Here is a 20462-nt window from a genome sequence, read left to right on the forward strand (position 1 = left end):
CCCCTCACATTTTGGAAGATAATCTGCTTTACTCAAAGCCCACTAATTTAAGTGTTTAATCTCATCCAGAAAAAAAACCTTCAGAAATATCCAGAAAAGTGGGATAACGTTTGGCCAAATACCTGGGCCCAGCCAAGTTGTCATATAAAATTTACCATCACACCCAGCAACGTCATTTGTCTAAAATAAAAAGTCAGTGTGTTAATACTTACCTGGCAGGGGAGATACCATGATCACGAAGGTGGTTCTCCCAGGGCGAGGCTTATCCATTGCATTTCGGATGTGCTGACCCCTGCAATTTTCCCAAATGTGGGAAACTCAACTGCATCATTTGTGATAGTGGGGGACAGCATTCGCACTTTCCCCTGATTTTCCTGCATTTAAAAGCAGGCTGTTGGGACTTCCCTGGCGGTCCAGTGGTTAAGACTCCGAGCTTCCACTGCAGCGGGCGTGGGTCCCATCCCTGGGCACTGCCAAAAAAAAAAAAAAAAAAGTCAATGTGTTGAATGTATGTGTGAATGGCCATTTGGGATTAATAAAACAAATTCCTACAGAGTTGGACACCTAGCCATCCTTTCAGCTTCATCTTGCATCATCCTTTCCTCGCTTTGTGCTCCCCAGTCGTTTCACATGCCATGCTTCTTCCTGAGAAGGGCTTTTGAATGTGCTGTATCTATGGTTCAGATGCTCTTTCCTTTCCACCTAACTCCGACTCATCCTTCATTCAATTGTAACTTTCCCAAGGAAACCTTTCCAAGCCCTCCAGACTATTTTAGTTTTCCCAATCCTGTGTTCTTATAGTACAGAATATGTTTGGTAGCACTTAATAAAGTATCTTTCACAGTTATTTATTTTACATTATTTGATTGTCTGTCTTCTATACTTCACTGTAAATTTCATGAGAACACAGACTATGTCCATTTTTGCTCACATTTCTATCCCTAGATTCTAGTAGTGTCTGGTACATAGAAAGTAATCGATACATTTTTGTTAATCTTACTACATTTTTATTAAAATGAATTAATAGGCAAGGAGATTAATATTGCTTCCCTTATAGAATGCTTCCTAAAAGGCAGATGGCAGCTACACAATGCTAAAAACAGCAGGTGAAAACAGGAGCAAAATCAAGCTATAATTAATTCTGTACATACAAGGCTAAATCATCAGTCTATCATCTGTCTGAACTGCCTGCTTATGTTGTTACAGACATGGTCAGAAGAGTAACTTTACTGGCCTTCTAATATCAGATAAAGACAACTCTGCCATTAATTAACACATGTGCAGAGTATGTTATTTGAAGTGAGAGACAGAAAGAGAGAACGAGATCTTAAATTTAAAGTCGTCGACCACAGATATAGTTTCCAGGCATCAGTTGCTCACTGATATATAATTAATTAATAATGTATGAACCAGTAAATATTTGGAGTGAAAATGTTTATCACTTTCAAGGTTGGATATTGTAATTAAGAGTCCCACTCAAAAAAAAAATTTAACTCTGAATACTTCAAACTGTCTGCATAAATCATACCTAGAAATGTTTAGTCTAAACAAAAGTTTTCTACCAGTTTCAACATGGCTGTCAGTATAATTTTTGACCTTTATCAAGATTGCTACCTTTCTCTATTTTTCACCTACTTAGAATTGAAAATACAAAGATTTGCCTGCTTCAAACCTACCCAGTTTTGATAATTTCATATACAAAGTAGAATAAATAAAACATCTCAATGTCCCACTCGAACATTCTGATAATCCCTCTCATCCCAATGTTTTGTTCCCTTACTAAGATTTTATTTTTAAGTAGCTATTTTATTGTTTATTTATTTAACCTCTGTGTGTCTTTATTTCTTCATTTGTAAACTAGGAACAATAAGAGTACATAAATAGGGCTTCCCTGGAGGTGCAGTGGTTGAGAATCTGCCTGCCAATGCAGGGAACACGGGTTCGAGCCCTGGTCTGGGAAGATCCCACATGCTGCGGACCAACTAAGCCCGTGAGCCACAACTACTGAGCCTGCGCGTCTGGAGCCTGTGCCCCGCAACAAGAGAAGCCGCGACAGTGAAAGGCCCGCGCACCACGATGAAGAGTGGCCCCCGCTTGCCGCAACTAGAGGAAGCCCTCGCACAGAAACGAAGACCCAACACAGCCAAAAATAAATAAATAAATTTATTTTAAAAAATAAAAAATAAGAGTATATAACCCACAAGGCTATTCTGAGAATCAAGTAAAACTCTGTACCTAAAAGCTCCTTGTTAACTAAACAGTACTTTTAAAATTGAGATATAATTTACATATAATGTTATGTTGGTTTTAGGTGTACAACATAATGATTTACTATTTGTATATATCATGAAACGATCACCACAATAGCATCCATCACCACATAGTTACAAATTTATTTTTCTTGTGATGACAAACATAAGTAAACAGTACTTTTAAAGTAGCCATGCAGTTATTACAAATTGAAATATTTTAAATAATCCGTTTGGTATGTAATTGTCCAATCAAATAGCTATAGATGTGCCTGTATAGCAACAATATTAAAAAATGTTATGCCTAAATTATCAGGCAATGTATACATATACACAACCCCTATACATAACCCCTATATTCTACACCAGTCTTCATCTTAAATACAGTCTGTTCTGCCCCAATGAGTATTTCTTTAAAACAAGTTAATGTATAAGCCGATCAATAATAGAGGACTGAAGTCAACTTAACACACAAGTTGACTTGATCCCTATGCTACCTTCCTGAGCACATTAATAGCTTGCTCCAGTAATAATAACTGCAGCTGAAGGCAAAGGATACTAACACGCTTAAATAGGGAGATGGGCTGGAGGAACACAATGCTGTGTCAATGTCCTAAAACTAATCACTTTAGCAAACATAGAGTAAAAACAAGTGTGTTTTTACCATTGCACAGACATTGCTAACTAGAGAATTCCTTCATATATTCCCCAAATCTAAACTCACCTCTGTTTCACCTAGGCTCACTAATACTTTTTACCTTCTACTCAACTTAACGAATCCCTTCAGCAAACCCTGTTAGTAATTCTGCAGCGTTGGTGATAACAGCCATGCAATTTAGTACTAAAAGCATAGACTTCAGAAGCAAACGGATTTGAGAGCAAATTCTGGTGCTACCATTTGACCAGTCTTGAGTGAATCTCTAACCTCTAGAAGCGCCATCTGTTCATCTAGATAACAGAGCTAATAATATTAACCTGCTTCTGATTCACCCTGAGGATTAAATGACATAATTCTTATAAAATATTATGCATCGTAAGTTCTGCATTTAAACTATTGTTGAGACACAGTAAATATTAATAGTGTGTGTAGTCATTTCGCTGCCAGTTAGTTGATTTACAGTTTCCTGCTCTTTGGCTTTTTCTATACAACAAAGTATTTGTGTGTTTTTAGGCTGTGAAAATTATCGCCCCACCCCTGTGTGAACAAGATTCAGCACACTGATTTTCATTCTATTTTGCTGTATTAAATAAAAAGTTTGACCTCAATTATCTGCATATTATCTGCATTTTAAAAAAGAAAGTATTGCCTGATAGGGATTGCTGTTCTGGATAATTATCTCAGCTCTTTACTTCACATTTGTGTTTAGCCTTAACATCTCAACCTTCCTTGCTATACTATGTCCTTAATTGTGACTATATTCAAACATTTATTACTGAGATTAAAAGCACCAAAGTGCAGATATTATCTTCAAGGAGATTCCGAAGCATGTCCCAAACCTGATGCTTAGATCTAAACCACTCAGTATGTTTGGCAAAATACAACACAGCTATCTGTTTTTGGAATAAGTGCCCCTCTCCATTCTAGTTAATTGAAAACAACTCTAAATTGCCCTCCTGAGCATAAAGAACCAGGGATTAAGATATAGTAGAGGAAAAGTATCAGGGTTTTAAAGACTTATATAAACAACACAGTTGTTTGAGCGGGTGACAAATAAATTCAAGCTCCCCAGGACACACTTGTTTAGGATTTTCCCAATTAGGCATTTTATTTGATCTTCGGTCCGGGTGAGCCACAATTCTCTAGAATTGAAGAGGAGATTAATGGACCAGAGACAATGGCTAATTCACCTCCAGGGTTTTGTTTATTGCTTGTCTTTGCTAATTTAATACTGTTATTTCCAAACTTAAATAAATCAAAATGAGAATTGGGCTAGGGCAGCACATTTTGATGGGCTACACAAGCACTGGGTGATTCTTCACCCCCTTCACTTTTACGTTAGGTTTCTTTACTTGAAAATAATTCTCCCTTTTTGGAGAGGTGTAAATAGTAGGGGAATAACACTTTGCATATTATCTCGATTAAGTCTGCTCATTGGTGGCAGGGAGGATGGAGAATAACTTAGCATATTTACAAAGAGACTGAAGACACAGAAATTTCAAAAGGGTTTCAGTTGGGGGACCTGATTGCTCACAATTGCTTAGAGGAGAATGAATACCAATATGGGGCACAGATAAAAGAAAAAGCATGTTTTTCTTAATGATGGCTCTAGAATCTAAAATGAAGCACAGCAGGTTGGGAAGTCCTACAGAGATTTTATTTTATTTTTTTAAGGTATCTCATATCTGTGGACTAACAAACTTCGTTTTCTATTCTTGCATGCCTTCACCTTTGAATTTGGGAAATTGACTTTGTAAATGCAGTTTCAGTAGAAGAGAAATGATGCTTTTTCTACCTTGTTGAAAAAAATTAAAATAACTTTTTTATCCTACCTCAAATAAAAAGACATTAGCTAATTCTTTGAATATCAGCCAACTAACTAAGCAATACAAAGAAAATACGTATTTAAAGAAAAGGAAAGGCACACATAAAAGCTTTAACTCCTAGTCCTTCACCTTTTTTGACCAGAGTGTGAATTCTGGGCTAGGATGTTGCCAGCTGAACAGCTGAACATTTAGTAATCTCAGGGTATCACACTTTTAGATCCATTTGAATTAGTCAAAAAAAATTTTTTTCAAGCTCATCAATTCCTTAAAAGACTTCTTAGCCACCAAGCAATGTCTTCAGGCAATAGGGAAATTTATGGCCAAGTCCTTATAATTCTAACTCATGAACATTTTCCCTTGTCATGCACAAATAATAGAATCTAAGTTTTTTCTTTTAAACATCTAGCAAGTGCCTTTACTTGCTTGCTCACATAGTCTAATGGTTATGCAATAATTGAAAATAATTTAAAAGCAGTCCATCTCCAATGAAAGAAAACACAATGATGATAATTAAAGTTTATTAGGTTTGTAAAGGACCTAACAGATTATCTTGTCTAAAAGCACTTTAAAAAAATGTGTTTCCCCTAATATATGAGGAAGGAAGAACCAGCTCCCCACAGCCACATAGCAAATCCATAGTAAGTCTTGTCTTCTTTTTAATACTTTATGCAAAGATTCTCATACAATCTTACTTGCAAAATTTGTATCTTTTCTTTTTTCTTTCATGTTATCTAACCACGGGGAGAACAGTCTGGGAATTGAATGTTCCTTTGCTATGCTCTATCCTGAGTGCTTAGTCTGTACCAAGTAGGTAACATCTTGATGACAAAGAACTGTGATTTGATTAATTTTCTCTCAGTCCTGTTTCTCTTTTATAATCTTAACTTTCAGTTGAGTTCCTGTTTTTAAAATTTCCATTCTCAGGCAACATTCACACTTTATGAAAATAGCCATGCTTTCCAAGGGCTAATTGAAACTCTACAGCTTGTATTACATCTTTTACCGAAATGATTATTTTATTTCAGAACCAAGCCATGGGGAATTTCAAAGTTATCAATTTTCCCAATTAAATAAAGCTTACAAACACTCATTAAAACACATCCCTTCTTCTATGCACAAGTATTTATTGCATACTTGATAAATTACAGATTATTATGGTGGTAGATACAAACTGTGTGGAAGACATGAAGCAGATATTGAAACTTCCCTATTTGGGATTTAGTAAAGATGATATAATCTTTACACAAATAATTAAAATAGAAAGCAGAAATATCCATGCATTTTGAAAGGCACAGAAAATATTATGGGACTTCAGAATAAAAGTATTTAACATATTTGGAGTACTTACTACATGTCAGGCAATATTCTAAAGGCTTTACTTGCATTAATTTTTTTAATCCGCACAACAACCACATGAGTATTATTATTTTTATCCACTGTTTACTGATGAGGAAATTGAGAAACAAATAAATAGTGGATCTTGGATTTTAACTGAGGCACAGCAAAACTATGTAAGGAACTAACATGATGTATTGTCTTCCTTACAATAATGAAATATCATAGCTGTTCTAGTCATAAATAAAACCAAAGAAAGCTGTTTGTACTTAATCCACACTTTTGTATACATTATGTTTTCAGATAAACTATAAAATCACAAGGAAGTCTTTTCCTCTCTTGGAGTACCTGGGAAATGAAATACAGTTACTATCATTGTACATACTCAACAGCAATTCTTTTATAATCTAATGAAAGATCTACAGCATTTGAATGCACACGAAACACTTTAGAAATTGATATTAGCAGGGAAATTGAAAGGGAAAAAATCTGTTACAGTTTGTAGGAAATTCAAACAATGGCAAATATCTAATGGGTTGCAGCATCAAAAACACATGCATATCTGGAGAAAAATCACTGCCCAAGTGATGTGTAAATAAATAAACAGAATAGGATAAAAATTAAAAGTAGGAACACATGAGGAAACATAAAACTAAGAAGGAGCATTTGAAACTCTCTCTGCCAAGATTTTGCTTTCTGTGGGAAAGTCATTCTTTAGCAACTAACCATGGCTCATAAATGGAAAGAATTGAGAAGTACACTCATTATGACCAAACATAACACTACAGGTAACCAACTATCTCCACAAACAAAAGTATGAGTGTTCAGAATTGCCCTTTTGTTATCCCTTTCTTCATTTATTTGCATATTCTTTCCAAGATATCTCTTAATAATATTCAAGATGGAAATGCTGTCAACTGTTAATTATATTACTAGCAACAGATCAGACTTAAATAATTTAGTAAGTTCCACCTTTCAAATAATAACTGAAGAAATGTTGGCTCAGAAAGAGTGTGTCTTTTCTTTCTAAGGCCACACAATCAGGAACTGACTAGGTGTAGGAACTGATTAACATTTTATTTATATTTAAAGAAACAGATGCCTTGAGTAAGGACTTTACTATTCTATCACTTTTCACAGACTCTCGATAGAAACTACTACTCCAACATCTATTTTTGATTCCTGCTGTTTCTGAAACTTAGACAGTTAAGCAGGAATCATGGTTTGTAAAATAGAATTTTGGCTAAAATGCATTTGTTCATTCAACAAAACATAAGATTTGTGCTAGGCACTGAGAAAACAAATATGAAATCATGAAACAGCACATTCAAACTGAGCAAAAGAGAAGAAATTGATTAAGGACAAAGGATGATGTAGTGCCCCATAGTTAGTAGCTGTGGGGTGCTCTTTCCAGCCCTAGCCTGAAGGGCCAGAATCTAGAGAGCCCTAAACAGAATGGGCAATCCTTCAAGAGCCAGGGAATCAATACCAGTCTTAACTCCATCTCCACCCTGTGATCTCCTGCTGGTACCTCCTGCCAGTTGAACCCAAGCTGAAGCCCCCTAGAGCACAGAGCAGAATGGCAAAGATAAAGATTGGACCTGAAGAAGCTAAGGAAAGATATCTAGCACAAACAGTCTACACCTTTCTTTAAGTAGCTTTTTGGATAATGGAAAAAGACAGACATATAAACAAATTAAGACAGTGAAGTATTATTGGTTCTATAGTAGTTGAACAGTATACTCAAGGCTCTAGGAAGCACTCAGTCCTCACATTGTCTTCTATCAATCCATGTAATACATAAACAAAAACCAAAGATACTGACAGTATGGGAAGGACCCAGTGAAGAGTGAATGAAAGAAGAGCAATAATAAAGAAGAAAGCTAAGAACACAGGAAAATGTAATGTTTGGTTTCCACATGGAAAAACCCATCAGGGTAATAAAAGTCTCCCCTAAAATTCAGAGCAAACAATATGCAGTTACTGACACCTCAGTCTAGGGCAGAATATCCATACTTGCCCACAAAGAAATCATTGATCAACAGAATCATTAACATTCAGAATTTTGGAAGGGATCTTAAGAAAAGTCTTTTCTTTCTTCCTTTCATCCTTTTTTTTCTTCTCTCTTGGATTTGGAACATTTACTATGTAGTGCGCTCTTTATAAGGAACTGGGAATAAAGTGTCAAGCAAAGTAGACACACTCTATGATATCATAAAACTTATATTCTACTGAGCATAGCTGACCTGAACCAAATAAACACAAATATAAAGTACAATGTGATTGGATTTCCATGGTGGTCCAGTAGTTAAGACTCCCCGATTCCACTGCAGGGGACTTGGGTTTGATCCCTGGTTGGGGAACTAAGATCCCGCATGCTGCGCAGCTCGGCCAAAAAAAAAAAAAAAAATACAATGTGGTTAATCCTATAATGGAAAATTAGGGAGCAACCAGAAACTGTGTAAGAGAGAATAATCAACTTCGTCTGGGGGTAGGACGTAGGATCAGGAAAAATTTCCCTGAGATAGTAGTGTCTGAGCTGAGAATTAATGAGGTGAAATGGTGAGAAAGAAGAAATGAAAATCAACCCTACATTTAAGCCAAAAGAGTTTCAAAATCTGAACATTTCTATGAAATAATAGGGAATACTGATATCAGAAATACATTTAAGATAACTATATATAAATAAATACATGAATGTACCTACCTCTACATATAAGTTTTTCTATTGGGAAAATTGAAAACCCTAGTCAATTTATAGAAATAAAGAAGCTGGAAAAAAAGGGAAAGAAGCACAGTGAGAGATACTTTAAAAATATTTGTAATATTTTCTAGAGATATCCAAGCCACAATACTAAAGCAAGTGGAAGATTTTTATTTCAGTCAGAAATTGAAGCAATTAGTAAAAGTGTGAAATCCATAATCATTTGTTGGGCTGCTTTTAAAAGTGTTTATCATCACATTTAGTAAATTTCACTATCATAATTGACCATATTCTTCTCTCCACATGGCAGGAAGAAGCACACATGCTCCTTATTGATGCCACTACAAGACACATGCACTGAACCCCAGGAGCAAAATTTAACTTTAATGCATATATAGGAAAATCACTTTACTCATAACTATGCACAAGTATAATTACTGAACAACGATGAAATGGCATGCAATTAAGTGGAATACCCAGGGATCAGCCAGGGCATAGTTACAGAATAGAGGAGACCAAAGGAATAGCTGTTTAGGGGATAGCAAAATCATCCAAGAACAATGTTCCCTTTCCCTCTCCTGTTGACTTCTCAGAGGAGGCTGGGAATATATCCCAGTGGATTTAGATGAAGAACTACTGTCCTCCCAAACAACCCTCTGTCTTCTCCTTCTGGTTACATCCAGATTCTCTCTAGTAGTAGACGTTTAAGGATAAGAAAAAAAAATCAACATAACAAAAATATAGGCTGGATTTGTTACAGCTCCCAAAAGTTTTATCTTGGTCACCACCATACAAGAGATTAGGTCTAAAATCACCAAGACCTTAGAAACTGACACAATGACATTATGTGTGATTACATAGCTGTGCTACAAGAATGGCAATCATATGTCCCAGTTTTCCCAAAACAGTCTCAGTTTGTGCCTATTGCCTCAGTGGAATTATTAATAGTATCCACTTTTATTTCCAAAGGTGTACCTATTTAGATGATAAATTAGACAGTCACCCTATCAATAAGGAGAGTATAAGGATAGCATGCTGGGAAAATATGCTATTTGAGTACATCATTGTATTCAAGGGAATAAAATTAAATTATAATTAATGAGTCTACATTTTCTCTGTGCACTGCTTGGTAGCAAATATGAATACCATAAAGAGACTTATTGGACTAAAAATTTGATACAACCTTTTATAAATTATGTATATCGAATAAAATCCCACTCTTACTTTGGGACAGTAACAAACTTTTCTCCAGCAGCTTGAGAGGTGAGTGCCATCTTCTAAACATCTTAATCAAGATTTTAACCTGTATCAAATCAATTGGGATCACTACACAATTCAGTTCCATCATTACACCGATCTTTATATGCATTGACTTATTTTCCCTCCAGGGTCAAAGATACTCACAGTATGCTAACATATGACAAGGAAGGTGTATGACCTTCTTATCCCAGTGCTGTTTGGTATAGCGTGCCCTACACGTCTTTACTCCATGACACCTGAATGTACTTACTGGAATTCATGGGCATTTTAATCAAATAACCATGGAAGAAGAAAACATTATAGCTCACCTCACTAATTGACTTTTTGTATAGACTATGCTTGATTTTTGTCTTAATATACTTTTTTAAACTTTTAACTTCTGCAGTGAAATTTTTGTGAAGACATTGTGTTATTCATGTAAGATTTCCCTTGAGAGCTGAGGCCGTATGGGTATAATTCTTAACATAAAGTATAAGGGAAGCACAATTTGAATAAAAAGTTACGGAATAAACTTTCAGATCTATCCATTCTTTGTCTTGGAAACCATCACATCTGTTCTTCTCTACCAAAAACTGATCAGGATATTCAAGGTTGCAATTGAAGCTTATTATAAAAGAGGATATCTGAAATACTTTCTACCTATAGCTTAAGAAATAGTAGTTGAATCCTACACAGCAGTCATGCATCAGGAGATCAATTCAACATGGTGATCTAAGAGGGGAAGAAAAGCATGTGATTTATTTAAGTAATATATTATTAAAATCTATGTTTATTTCACCAGAGAAATCAGTGGATTGGATGTAAATAGAAAGAGTGAACTAAGTTTCTGATGAAAATAAACCAAGAACAGAGTAAGACAAACAAAGGTGTAGCTAAAACTCCCATCATGGAGGGTTACATTTATTTCTAGATAAATACGCCATGCTCTTTGGATTTGACTCCAATACCTATTTACATAGATGGAAAAAGAGAACCAACCAAATGTCCCCCTTCGCCACTTCAAGGAGTAACTGCTGGGAAGAGGCAATTACAGTCAAATTGCTTGCACCTTAAACCCCAGGTGCTCTAGACGGATGGACAACCCCTACAGTGTAAGTCTGTAGCTCTGAGACTCAGGGGAGAGGAGTAAGCAAAGTCACAACAGATGTGTTTTGTAAAAAAGAAAGCAGAAAGACCTTCAAAGTTAGAAGACTAAATAAGGGCCTGTGGGAGTGGGTGAGAGCCCTATTTCAACAACAAAAGTACATTAAAAAAAAAAAATGCATTTGTCAAGGTAAAATGAAAATACAAAAGAAGGAAAAGATGTGGGAGGGGAGGAGGAGGATATAAATCAAAAGGATGAGTCACTGTACGTACAGGTTTCCCAGCTGGACTGAGCATTATATATTCAGAAAATATTTGAGAAACTGTAATGCACAAGGCTCTATGAGGAACCAAAGATGAGTCAGATACATACGGACCTTGCCCTCATGAGTGAGCTTTGAAAAAGAAAAGGATAGCTAGCCTGTAAATAGACAACATGGAAATACAAAGACTTGGTTGGACAACTTAAGAATAGAAATTGTCTTCAAGCAAATATGCAGTGTTTGAGAATTCTGGCATCATACTTGCTGAGTTTGGATTCCTGATTCTACCACTAAGTAGTTATGTGACCATGGGCAGGTATTTAAAACTATAAAATGAAAATCATGAGAATAATCTTCACATGATTAGGGTGAGGATTAAATTAAATAGTGCATATAAAGTATCTAGTGCTCTGATTAGTATGAACATTCAAATAGAAAGTAGTTATATTATTTGTCCTGACTGTTCTTAGGGAACCCTGCTATCCCCTCAAGAGTGTTGATTTTACTATCTGGAAAGACGAAGCTAATAATACTAACACATCTTACAGGATCCCAGTAGGATTTCTCTACCCTTCTAGATTCTTGGTTGAGACCCCCACTGTGATAAAAGACAGATGGACAGGAGAAAAACAAACAGAAGTTTAATAACATGTATACTCCCTGTATACATTCAAGACACCAAGGAAAACTGACTAACTCCCAAAATGGTCCAAGCTATCACCTTAAATACCATCTCCAGCTAAAGACAAAAGAAGATGTTGGGGGCTGGGGGAGCCAGTTATTAGAGGTTACCAGGAAAAGCACAGTTAACGAGGTTGTAATGCAGATTGACATCCATGCCTTCTCCACGGTTAAGAGTTTCTAGAGATTTGATCATCCTCCTCTTCCTGGTAGAGAGGGAGACAACCTTACAAATGAAGATTTTCCTTATAAATGTCCCTTACAAAAGAGTAATTTCTACTCAGTTCTCAGAGCTTTTCCTGTGCCTGGAGTTTCTTAAAAATAACCAACTCAACATAATCTGTATGCCAACGAGGCATATCTTGGCAAACTCTGCTCCCCTTCACTAGGAAGGTAATAAGTGACGTATTGCAAATAATTGTTATGTTTGCACATTTTAGATGAGTTACATTATCAATATGGAAAAACACATGCACATCAGATGAATTTTTTACTGATAAAATTTTCCCAATATTAGTTTTTATTGGGTAAAGGTTTTTCTCTACCAAGATCAAACCCATCTTGGATTTTTATAATAGGTTTTAGTTGTTTGCAAGGTTTCTATGCAAATCTCTACTGAGGAAATCCCAAACCAGCTATGAGCTGGTGTACCTTGCCCTTTAATTGATTTCCAGATAGAGAGCACTGCCCAGGGAGTCATGGAACACACACTCCTGTAGAGCCATTCTCCTTTATCTAGATTACCCTTGATGTGTTATCAGGAAACCCTGCAGTGCTCTCTCTCTTCAGGGGATCATTTTTTCCTTTGGGTGGATATCCCAGGGTTTTACAGATAACACAGTTGGGGGTTTTCATGGCCGTACCTCTTATAATCACAAACTGAGAAGCAAAACCTCTCTTGCATCTAATTTAAGGCAGCCTCTTAAATTCTAGCAATATCCTATTCAACACAATATACGCTTTTAAATAAAGCACTTTTTTTTTTTTTTTTCATTTTGTTTGTCAACACACTGTTTGATGCTTGGGATGATTTACTCAAGAGCAAACACTATCAGATACCTGCGGTTTCTCTGTATTACCTCAGGGGGGCTTCAAAACCCACCACCTCAGATCTCAGCACTTCAAAGAGTTTCCCCTGAAGCTGTGCTTACAGCATAAGCTAACAAACAAGGTCCTGCTTGCCTTCACACACCTTTTGCCACATTAAAATCCTAGCTGCACCAAAATAACAGCTCTCTCTGCATCAGTTGGTGGTGGATTTGGGGGTGCCTGCCATGCATTTTAACTTTTTAAAATCACAAACCACAAGCCAAGTGAAAAATTATCTAAGTGGACTTTTGCCAGATCTTCTAGCCAATACTTTTCTCTCCATAGGATATAGCTCCACCTTATGGCAGGAAATTATTTAAAGTGGAGACAGGATATAGAAGGCAAGAAGATAGCATGCATTTAAATTTTTTTTTCCTCTAGAAGCATACTTTTCCTTTCACTCCAACTGCAACTGCAGTTCTACATGCAGAAGAGGCAGCGAGACAGTCCTATTTGTCATCCTTGGGAGTCTGTAAACACCTGGCACTAAATCTACTTAATGACTGCTTTGAACACAGGAGTAGCTAAGGAGACGAAGGATGGGTTTATAAGGCTGCAAAAGAAAAAAAAAATCACGTACTGTGATATTCTGGTTAGTAGGACTGTATTAATTTTCTCTGTTACCTTATCACCTTCTCTCTCCATTCACCTGTTTTTTTTGTGTCTTATCCATCCTTTAGGTTTGCTTGGTGCCAGTGTCTACAAGCTAACTCCTAGAAACCAAGAACCACCTACTCCTGGCTTAAAAAGTGAGTCAAGTTTTATTTTAGACTTTTCAAAACTCTACCATAAATACTTGCTATTCCTAGATCCCATTCCTTTACAGTAAGGTGACAGCTGGCTAATATTTGTTTTTCAAACTTTGTCATTGAGTATACTGGGTATGTTTAGAAATATGTTAAAATGTCATAGGAAACTTCTGAAGCTTTTTCACCTATATCTGAAATTTTGGAAAAGGGGATTAACTTTTATTGCCATCCTTTCCATGTGGCTGTAACTTTGTTAGGCAATAGAACATATTTTATCTAACTTAAAACCCACAGCTATCTTCCAAAATATTCACATTCCCAGTTTACTTGTAACATCAAGTGGTTTTCCAAAGGGTAGGCAGCTAACAAATCTTACTACAACACTACATCACATTTTTCTACAACACCAATTGGCTGAACCTTTGAAAAAAGAGTTATATGGCAGGTGAACATTTAGCATCTTTCAAATCCCACTGAAAAGATAGCTACTTTGCCTATAAGCTTTTCCAAAACAATAAAGTGAGAAGGAATCTTAAACAGAACCTCATATATCTTACACTAGCCCAGTAGTAAGCATTTATTGAATACCTGCTACAGGTAGGAAACTATACTAGGCATTATAAGATTATAAACAGAAAAAGGGTATTGCTTCTCTCCTCAGTGGTACTGATAGGGACAGAGTAAAGCGACAAAGTAGGTGATTAAATAGTTAATCCCACTAGGGGACTGTAAGTAGAAAAAATATGGGAGACCCCTGTAAGTTAATGATTCCTCAAGAAAGCAGGTTTGCTTCACCACTAAACCAAGCAGGTCTGCTTAGCAACAAAACCATGCAACAGAAGCACGAGACATGCCCCGAAACAATAAAACAATGGTGGCATGAGACCCACATCCTGCCCAGTGAGCTCAGTATGTTAATGATCCCTGGGACATGCTCCCTGCACACATAAAAACAATAATTTATGGACCTAGCCTGACCATGTAGGGACCAAAAAACCCAACCTGGAGAAGCTGATGATGAAAGCATGACGTCTACTCAAGGATGAGGAAGAAAGTCTTTTCCCCCTCCCCACTTTTCCTTTGATTATAAAACTGTAGCCCACTAAGTTCTCGGGTCGTGGCACCTGCTCGCCCACCCGCTTGTAAGCCTCACAATCATCCTATGCTGATAAATCACTTCTTATCTATCACTTTGCCTCTTGCTGAATTCTTTCTGCACTGAGACATGAAGGACCGGGGCTCCTCGGAGTCCCGTGGAAACAACACTTATCAGTTTCAGTACTAGTGAAGTAGCTCATTCAACACACATTGATTAACAACAGAAATGTTCCTGGCAATGGGAGAGAAGCTGAGGCTACCTCTGCAGGAGAAGGCAGATGTGTAAACAGCTGCTATTAAACTCAATAGTAACTATCACACTCACGGGAGAAAGGATTCAATACTTTCCAGGTGAAAGAAAGGGAAACAGGAGTTTTGAGAATGCTTCTTTGGGGAAGACTCACTGGAGATGGATCTTTAGGGTGAATCCCTCAGATGTTTTATTTCACATCACCCAGTATCAAATGAAACATGTTTCATTTCAATATAATGTTAAATGGGATTATATATATAAAATATATATAATATACATATGTGTGTGTGTAATCTTATTTTTTCTGTGGTCACTACCTCAAAATAGCCAGATATATATTAGTATAGCACAAATTTTCATCTAATTTGGAGAAAGTACAATAGCTCCACTATGATTTCTCCAAATTCTCAGAGTGCTTACTACCATCTCCTGGTCAGCTGTGAATCTAAGCTCCTGCCTCCACCCAAATAGGTCATTTTGGGGACTGTCTCACTATCTTGTGCTTGCTGCTCGTCTAAGATATAGAATCCAGTTTTTTCCCTTATTTCTATTGTATAAGTCACTCCCGTGAAGAATTTGTGAGTATATAATGTGCTTTGGGGAACAGAAGATAGGTTTGGGGAAATTAAAGGGAATTAGATAGACAGATGATGATGATGGTGGTACACAGATGATACAGATAGACATCATCTCACAAAAATGCAAAAACTCCGTAAATTGAATACTAGATATTTTGTAATTAAAATTTTTCTGGGCCATTTCCAAAACAACCTCTAGCTTCCTGCCAAACTGCTCAGACTTTTTCTTCTCACAACTTTCATCATCACCCACCAGAAATTCCAAATTTTTCTTTGCCTATTTGCGGGAAAATATAGCAATTACTCCAAACCCGCACGGTCCATCTTTACTAATTCATCCTTATCAAATATTTTCAGGAGAGCAGAAGAGCCTGTATTTTACACAACCCATCAGCCTTATAGGACAGACATAGTTTTAAATAATAATGTTTATTTTCCTCAACTACATTTAAAGAGGTTTGTTAAGACAACAGGCCCAAAATGGAGTTCTTATGCTAAGCCCCCCACATCACCAAATTGAGACAAGTTAACTAGTTTCAGCTCGCCCAGAAAAGAAATCTTAAACCAGTCAATGAGGAATTGCCTGATTAACAGGTCACAACAGTGCGTAACATAGCAACCCCTTAGTAAGTGATATTAATAAACTGGTAGTATAACACAGTTATGTAAGAATTAACATGATATAGTTGAGACATACATAATCAAATGGACGTGAAAAAATTTATGTTATACATATGTCCTAGATAGACCTGCAATTTTAATTTTATTCACCAGAAGAACTAATTTGTCTGGCTTAATTTGTACTTTTAATATTTAACATGATATTGAATATAGAACTTTGAATTATACAGTTGAATATCTTAGGTCCAAGAATGAAATGTAAACTGAGAGTGACTACTTGCTAGACAAAATACAATAATAGCCCTTCAGGGCTTCCCTGGTGGCGCAGTGGTTGAGAATCTGCCTGCCAGTGCAGGGGACACGGGTTCGAGCCCTGGTCTGGGAGGATCCCACGTGCTGCCGGGTAACTAGGCCCGTGAGCCACAATTACTGAGCCTGCGCGTCTGGAGCCTGCGCTCCGCAACAAGAGAGGTCGCGATAATGAGAGGCCCGCGCACCGCGATGAAGAGCGGTCCCCACTTGCCGCAATTAGAGAAAGCCCTCGCACAGAAACAAAGACCCAACACAGCCATAAATAAATAAATAAATAATAATAGCCCTTCAAAATTATCAACCGGTTAAATATTTTCATCTTGACAAACTGATGCAATTACCAAAATAAATATCTATCCATTAACTATCTATCTCTAGATACTATAGAGGAGGACTAAAAATAATATGGACTTTATCTTATTTAAAAAAACAAAGTAAACATTAGAAGGACACACTATTTCTCCTCTCTTCTGTCTTTGGTTAGACCTTTGTTGACATCTTTATTTTCACCCTGCTTATGTCTTAACTTGCATCTTATACAAATTTCATTCATGTTTTAGCATCCAAGTTCAAGGTCTCTTCTTTATTATTCCATATACATCATTCATCCCATCTCCTGAACAACTATAGTCCTGGTTTATGATGAAATTTGGTACTGAAGAAAATGGAATCCTGTATTACTAAAAATTGCCCCATATACTTTAATTTTTTGGTTGTTACCAGTATGTAAACTCCAAGGGAGCATTTAACTTCTCTTATACCTACCTCTATAATACAGTAAGTCCCCTACATACAAACCTTCAAGTTGCGAACTTTCAAAGATGTGAACATGCGTTCATATGTCCAATCACGTAAGTTAATTCATGTGTCTTGGAGTGCATTGTCACATGCGTGCATCCTCTACAAGTGATTGTGCTTTCGTGTACTTTACTGTACAGTACTGTATAGTATCTTTACTGGAGATACTGGAAGAGGATGAGAGCTATTACCCGGACATCACTGGATCGTTTTTTCAAGAGGGTAGATAGAATTGAATCCAGCAAGGAACCAGAACCTGTGCCATCAACGTCAGGCGTGAGTGAAACAGGAGCTTACCCTCCATCTCCTATTGCTGACGATCCTTCAGCTCTACCATCTCCCACATCATCTCCCTCCTCCCGTCAGTAACTCTTCTCGCCAGTTCACTCGATGCCAGCCCCTGTATGCCAGCTGTTGTACTGTCCTACTATACTTTTCAAGGTACTGTACCGTAAGATTAAAAATGTTTACTTTTTGCGTTTGTTTTTTTATGTATTATTTGTGTGAAAAGTAGTATAAACCTATTACAGTACAGTACTATAGCCAATTGTGTTAGTTGGGTACCTAGGCTAACTTTGTTGGACTTCTGAAAAAATCGGACTTAAGAACGTGCTCTCGGAATGGAACTTGTTTGTATGTAGGGGACTTACTATACGGTTGGGCTGCACCCCACAGGCCTACAAGGCCTGCACTTGCCCAGCTTTAAGACCGAAGGAAGAGCCCTGAGTCAGCAACAGAGACATCAATGGTTGAATGGATGGGGGAGCATACGTGTCTGAAGCAAGGTCCTGGAGCAACACCCCACCGTGTGCGGTGCATGGCGGGCATGACAGGGTGGCAGTCTTCACTCCCAGGGCGGGAAAGGGAGATTGCCAGTTACAGAGGAATTGACATCAGGTGGGCTCATTAGTTACCAGGGAAACCGGCAGAGGGGCGCGCCCCTCGCTGCCCCCTGGATAAGAACAATCACCAGCTGGGGTCTGGGGCAAGTACTTAGGAAGGTTAGTCATGTGCTTAAGATATGAGGGAAACAGGCACGGGTCGGCAGGGGATTTACAGAGAGCCAAAGAACAGCCATCTTGAGTGGCCTGACCATACAATCTACCCCTATGTGCCCTGTACGACGCTTACAATCTTGATCCGCCCCTTTTCCGCGATATCCCTGGTGTCAGGTAGGCTGAGGGCACCGAAACCAGATACCGCAAATACAGTACAGATAGGCCACCCCTGGTTTTCACAAACTCAGAGCCCCTCCATGGGGAGGGGAAGGCCCCGGCACTAAAAGAAACATTCTGGTGGCCTAGCCAGGAGTCAGCAGTCACAGTACAGGTCTGCCATCCCATGTTATGTTGGGTGCCAACAGGGGTGGACCCATTAGGTCTTTCCAAGCAAAAAATAGTCCCACTATTTGCACTTGTATGTCCAGAGCCAGCCTATCCCATTCCACGCAGCACTGCCCAGGGGTGCTCATGGGCGGTCAGTTATACAGTAACGTGTATGTCAGAAGATGGCCCTCCTGACATACTGGCATATGGGACCAGAAGATGGTGAGTCTTTTCCCGCATTGTCAGAAGTCCCCACATAGTCATATTAACTGGGTCGATTTTTCATGGAAGTCCAGAGGAGGACACCAATGGCACCTCGCTGTAGACCCAGCAGTTAGACTCATTTCGCACTGAGGCCACTGTTGCTGCTCAGTCCTCGGACAGATTTCCCTTTACTTGGGCGAGACATGAAATGTAAGGCATCTAACAGGCATAACACAGGGGAGATCACGACAATCAAGCAAAATATAAGCAGTAAACACATCTGAGATAATACCACACCCGCCTGTGGTTTGTGCCCCAGTCTGCAATACAGTTCAGAAAACTCAACTTTTCGAAAATACAAGAACGTGTCTAAAATCACATGTACAATGGCCACCTAGTTTTACCTTGGATGTCTGAACCACAGCTACTACATTTTGACTGTCAAATCCATTCCCTTCCTCAGTGGCCAAACCAGATGTACAATGCATGTCTGAAAGACCACAAAACAGGCTGCTTTGGTCAGTAAAATTTGTCAAACCATATATAAGCCAGAATGACTTCCCCATACCTCAATGCATATAGATTTTTTCCATCATTTCCCCTTTTGATTGCAAATCTTTCAGTAGAAATCACTGATGATCAAAGTATCCATCCCTCAGTGCTGGAGTGCTTTCTCCCACTTCAGGTTCAGATCATGTCCCTCCATGTTAGGCATCCTTTATATTTGCCTAGACATTCACGTTGGGGGAAAACTAATCAAATCTTGTGAACAGACTTAGAAGTATGTTAATGGAGAAACACCGTAGGCTATACATTCTCTCCTTAAAATTACCCTTAATCCACCAAACACAGCCAAATCAAGACTAATTTGTTTGCAAAACAAGTCTGGTCAATTGACCATAAAGGTTCCTCCAAACTGGCTGTGGTGGAAATCCTCAGGAGTCAGACTGAATTATCAAAAGGCCTCTCAAGGCCAGGAAAGCCATGCCAAAGGTCTGGCATCAGACTCACTGGATTTCTCTCTTCTAGAAGTCCCCAAAATATCGAGATTCCTGCACATGCCAGGAGACAGTCTTTCCCATTCACCTGCTCAGAACCCAAGAGTCTCCAATTTCTGGAGGGAACGGGCAGAGAGAAAAAAATCTCTCACAGAGGTGTAATTTACCAAATTGCTGTAAGTCATGAGTAACTGGAGGGGAAAGGCTTCCGTATATTTGGAAAGCACAGATCAAAACTAGTAATATTCCAGACAATAATCCATAAACATTATAACCATATTCACCAGTTCACTCAGGAAACAATCCTCTTGTTAACGTTTTATAAAGTTATCAGGTTTTCCCTTAGGATTCTTTCATTTCTTACCCAGTTCCCCAGTA

General features: G+C 37.9%; 1 non-coding gene across 1 annotated transcript; it reads left to right on the forward strand.

Moving 5' to 3' along the window:
* The first annotated feature begins 204 nt into the window (after positions 1–204).
* Positions 205–368, forward strand: LOC137771104 (U1 spliceosomal RNA). The gene has a single exon (XR_011075318.1). It is a non-coding gene; the product is annotated as a U1 spliceosomal RNA (small nuclear RNA).
* Positions 369–20462: the final 20094 nt, after the last annotated feature.

This window comes from Eschrichtius robustus, chromosome 10 (genome assembly GCF_028021215.1).
Source record: "Eschrichtius robustus isolate mEscRob2 chromosome 10, mEscRob2.pri, whole genome shotgun sequence".
NCBI classification, from domain to species: Eukaryota; Metazoa; Chordata; class Mammalia; order Artiodactyla; family Eschrichtiidae; genus Eschrichtius; species Eschrichtius robustus.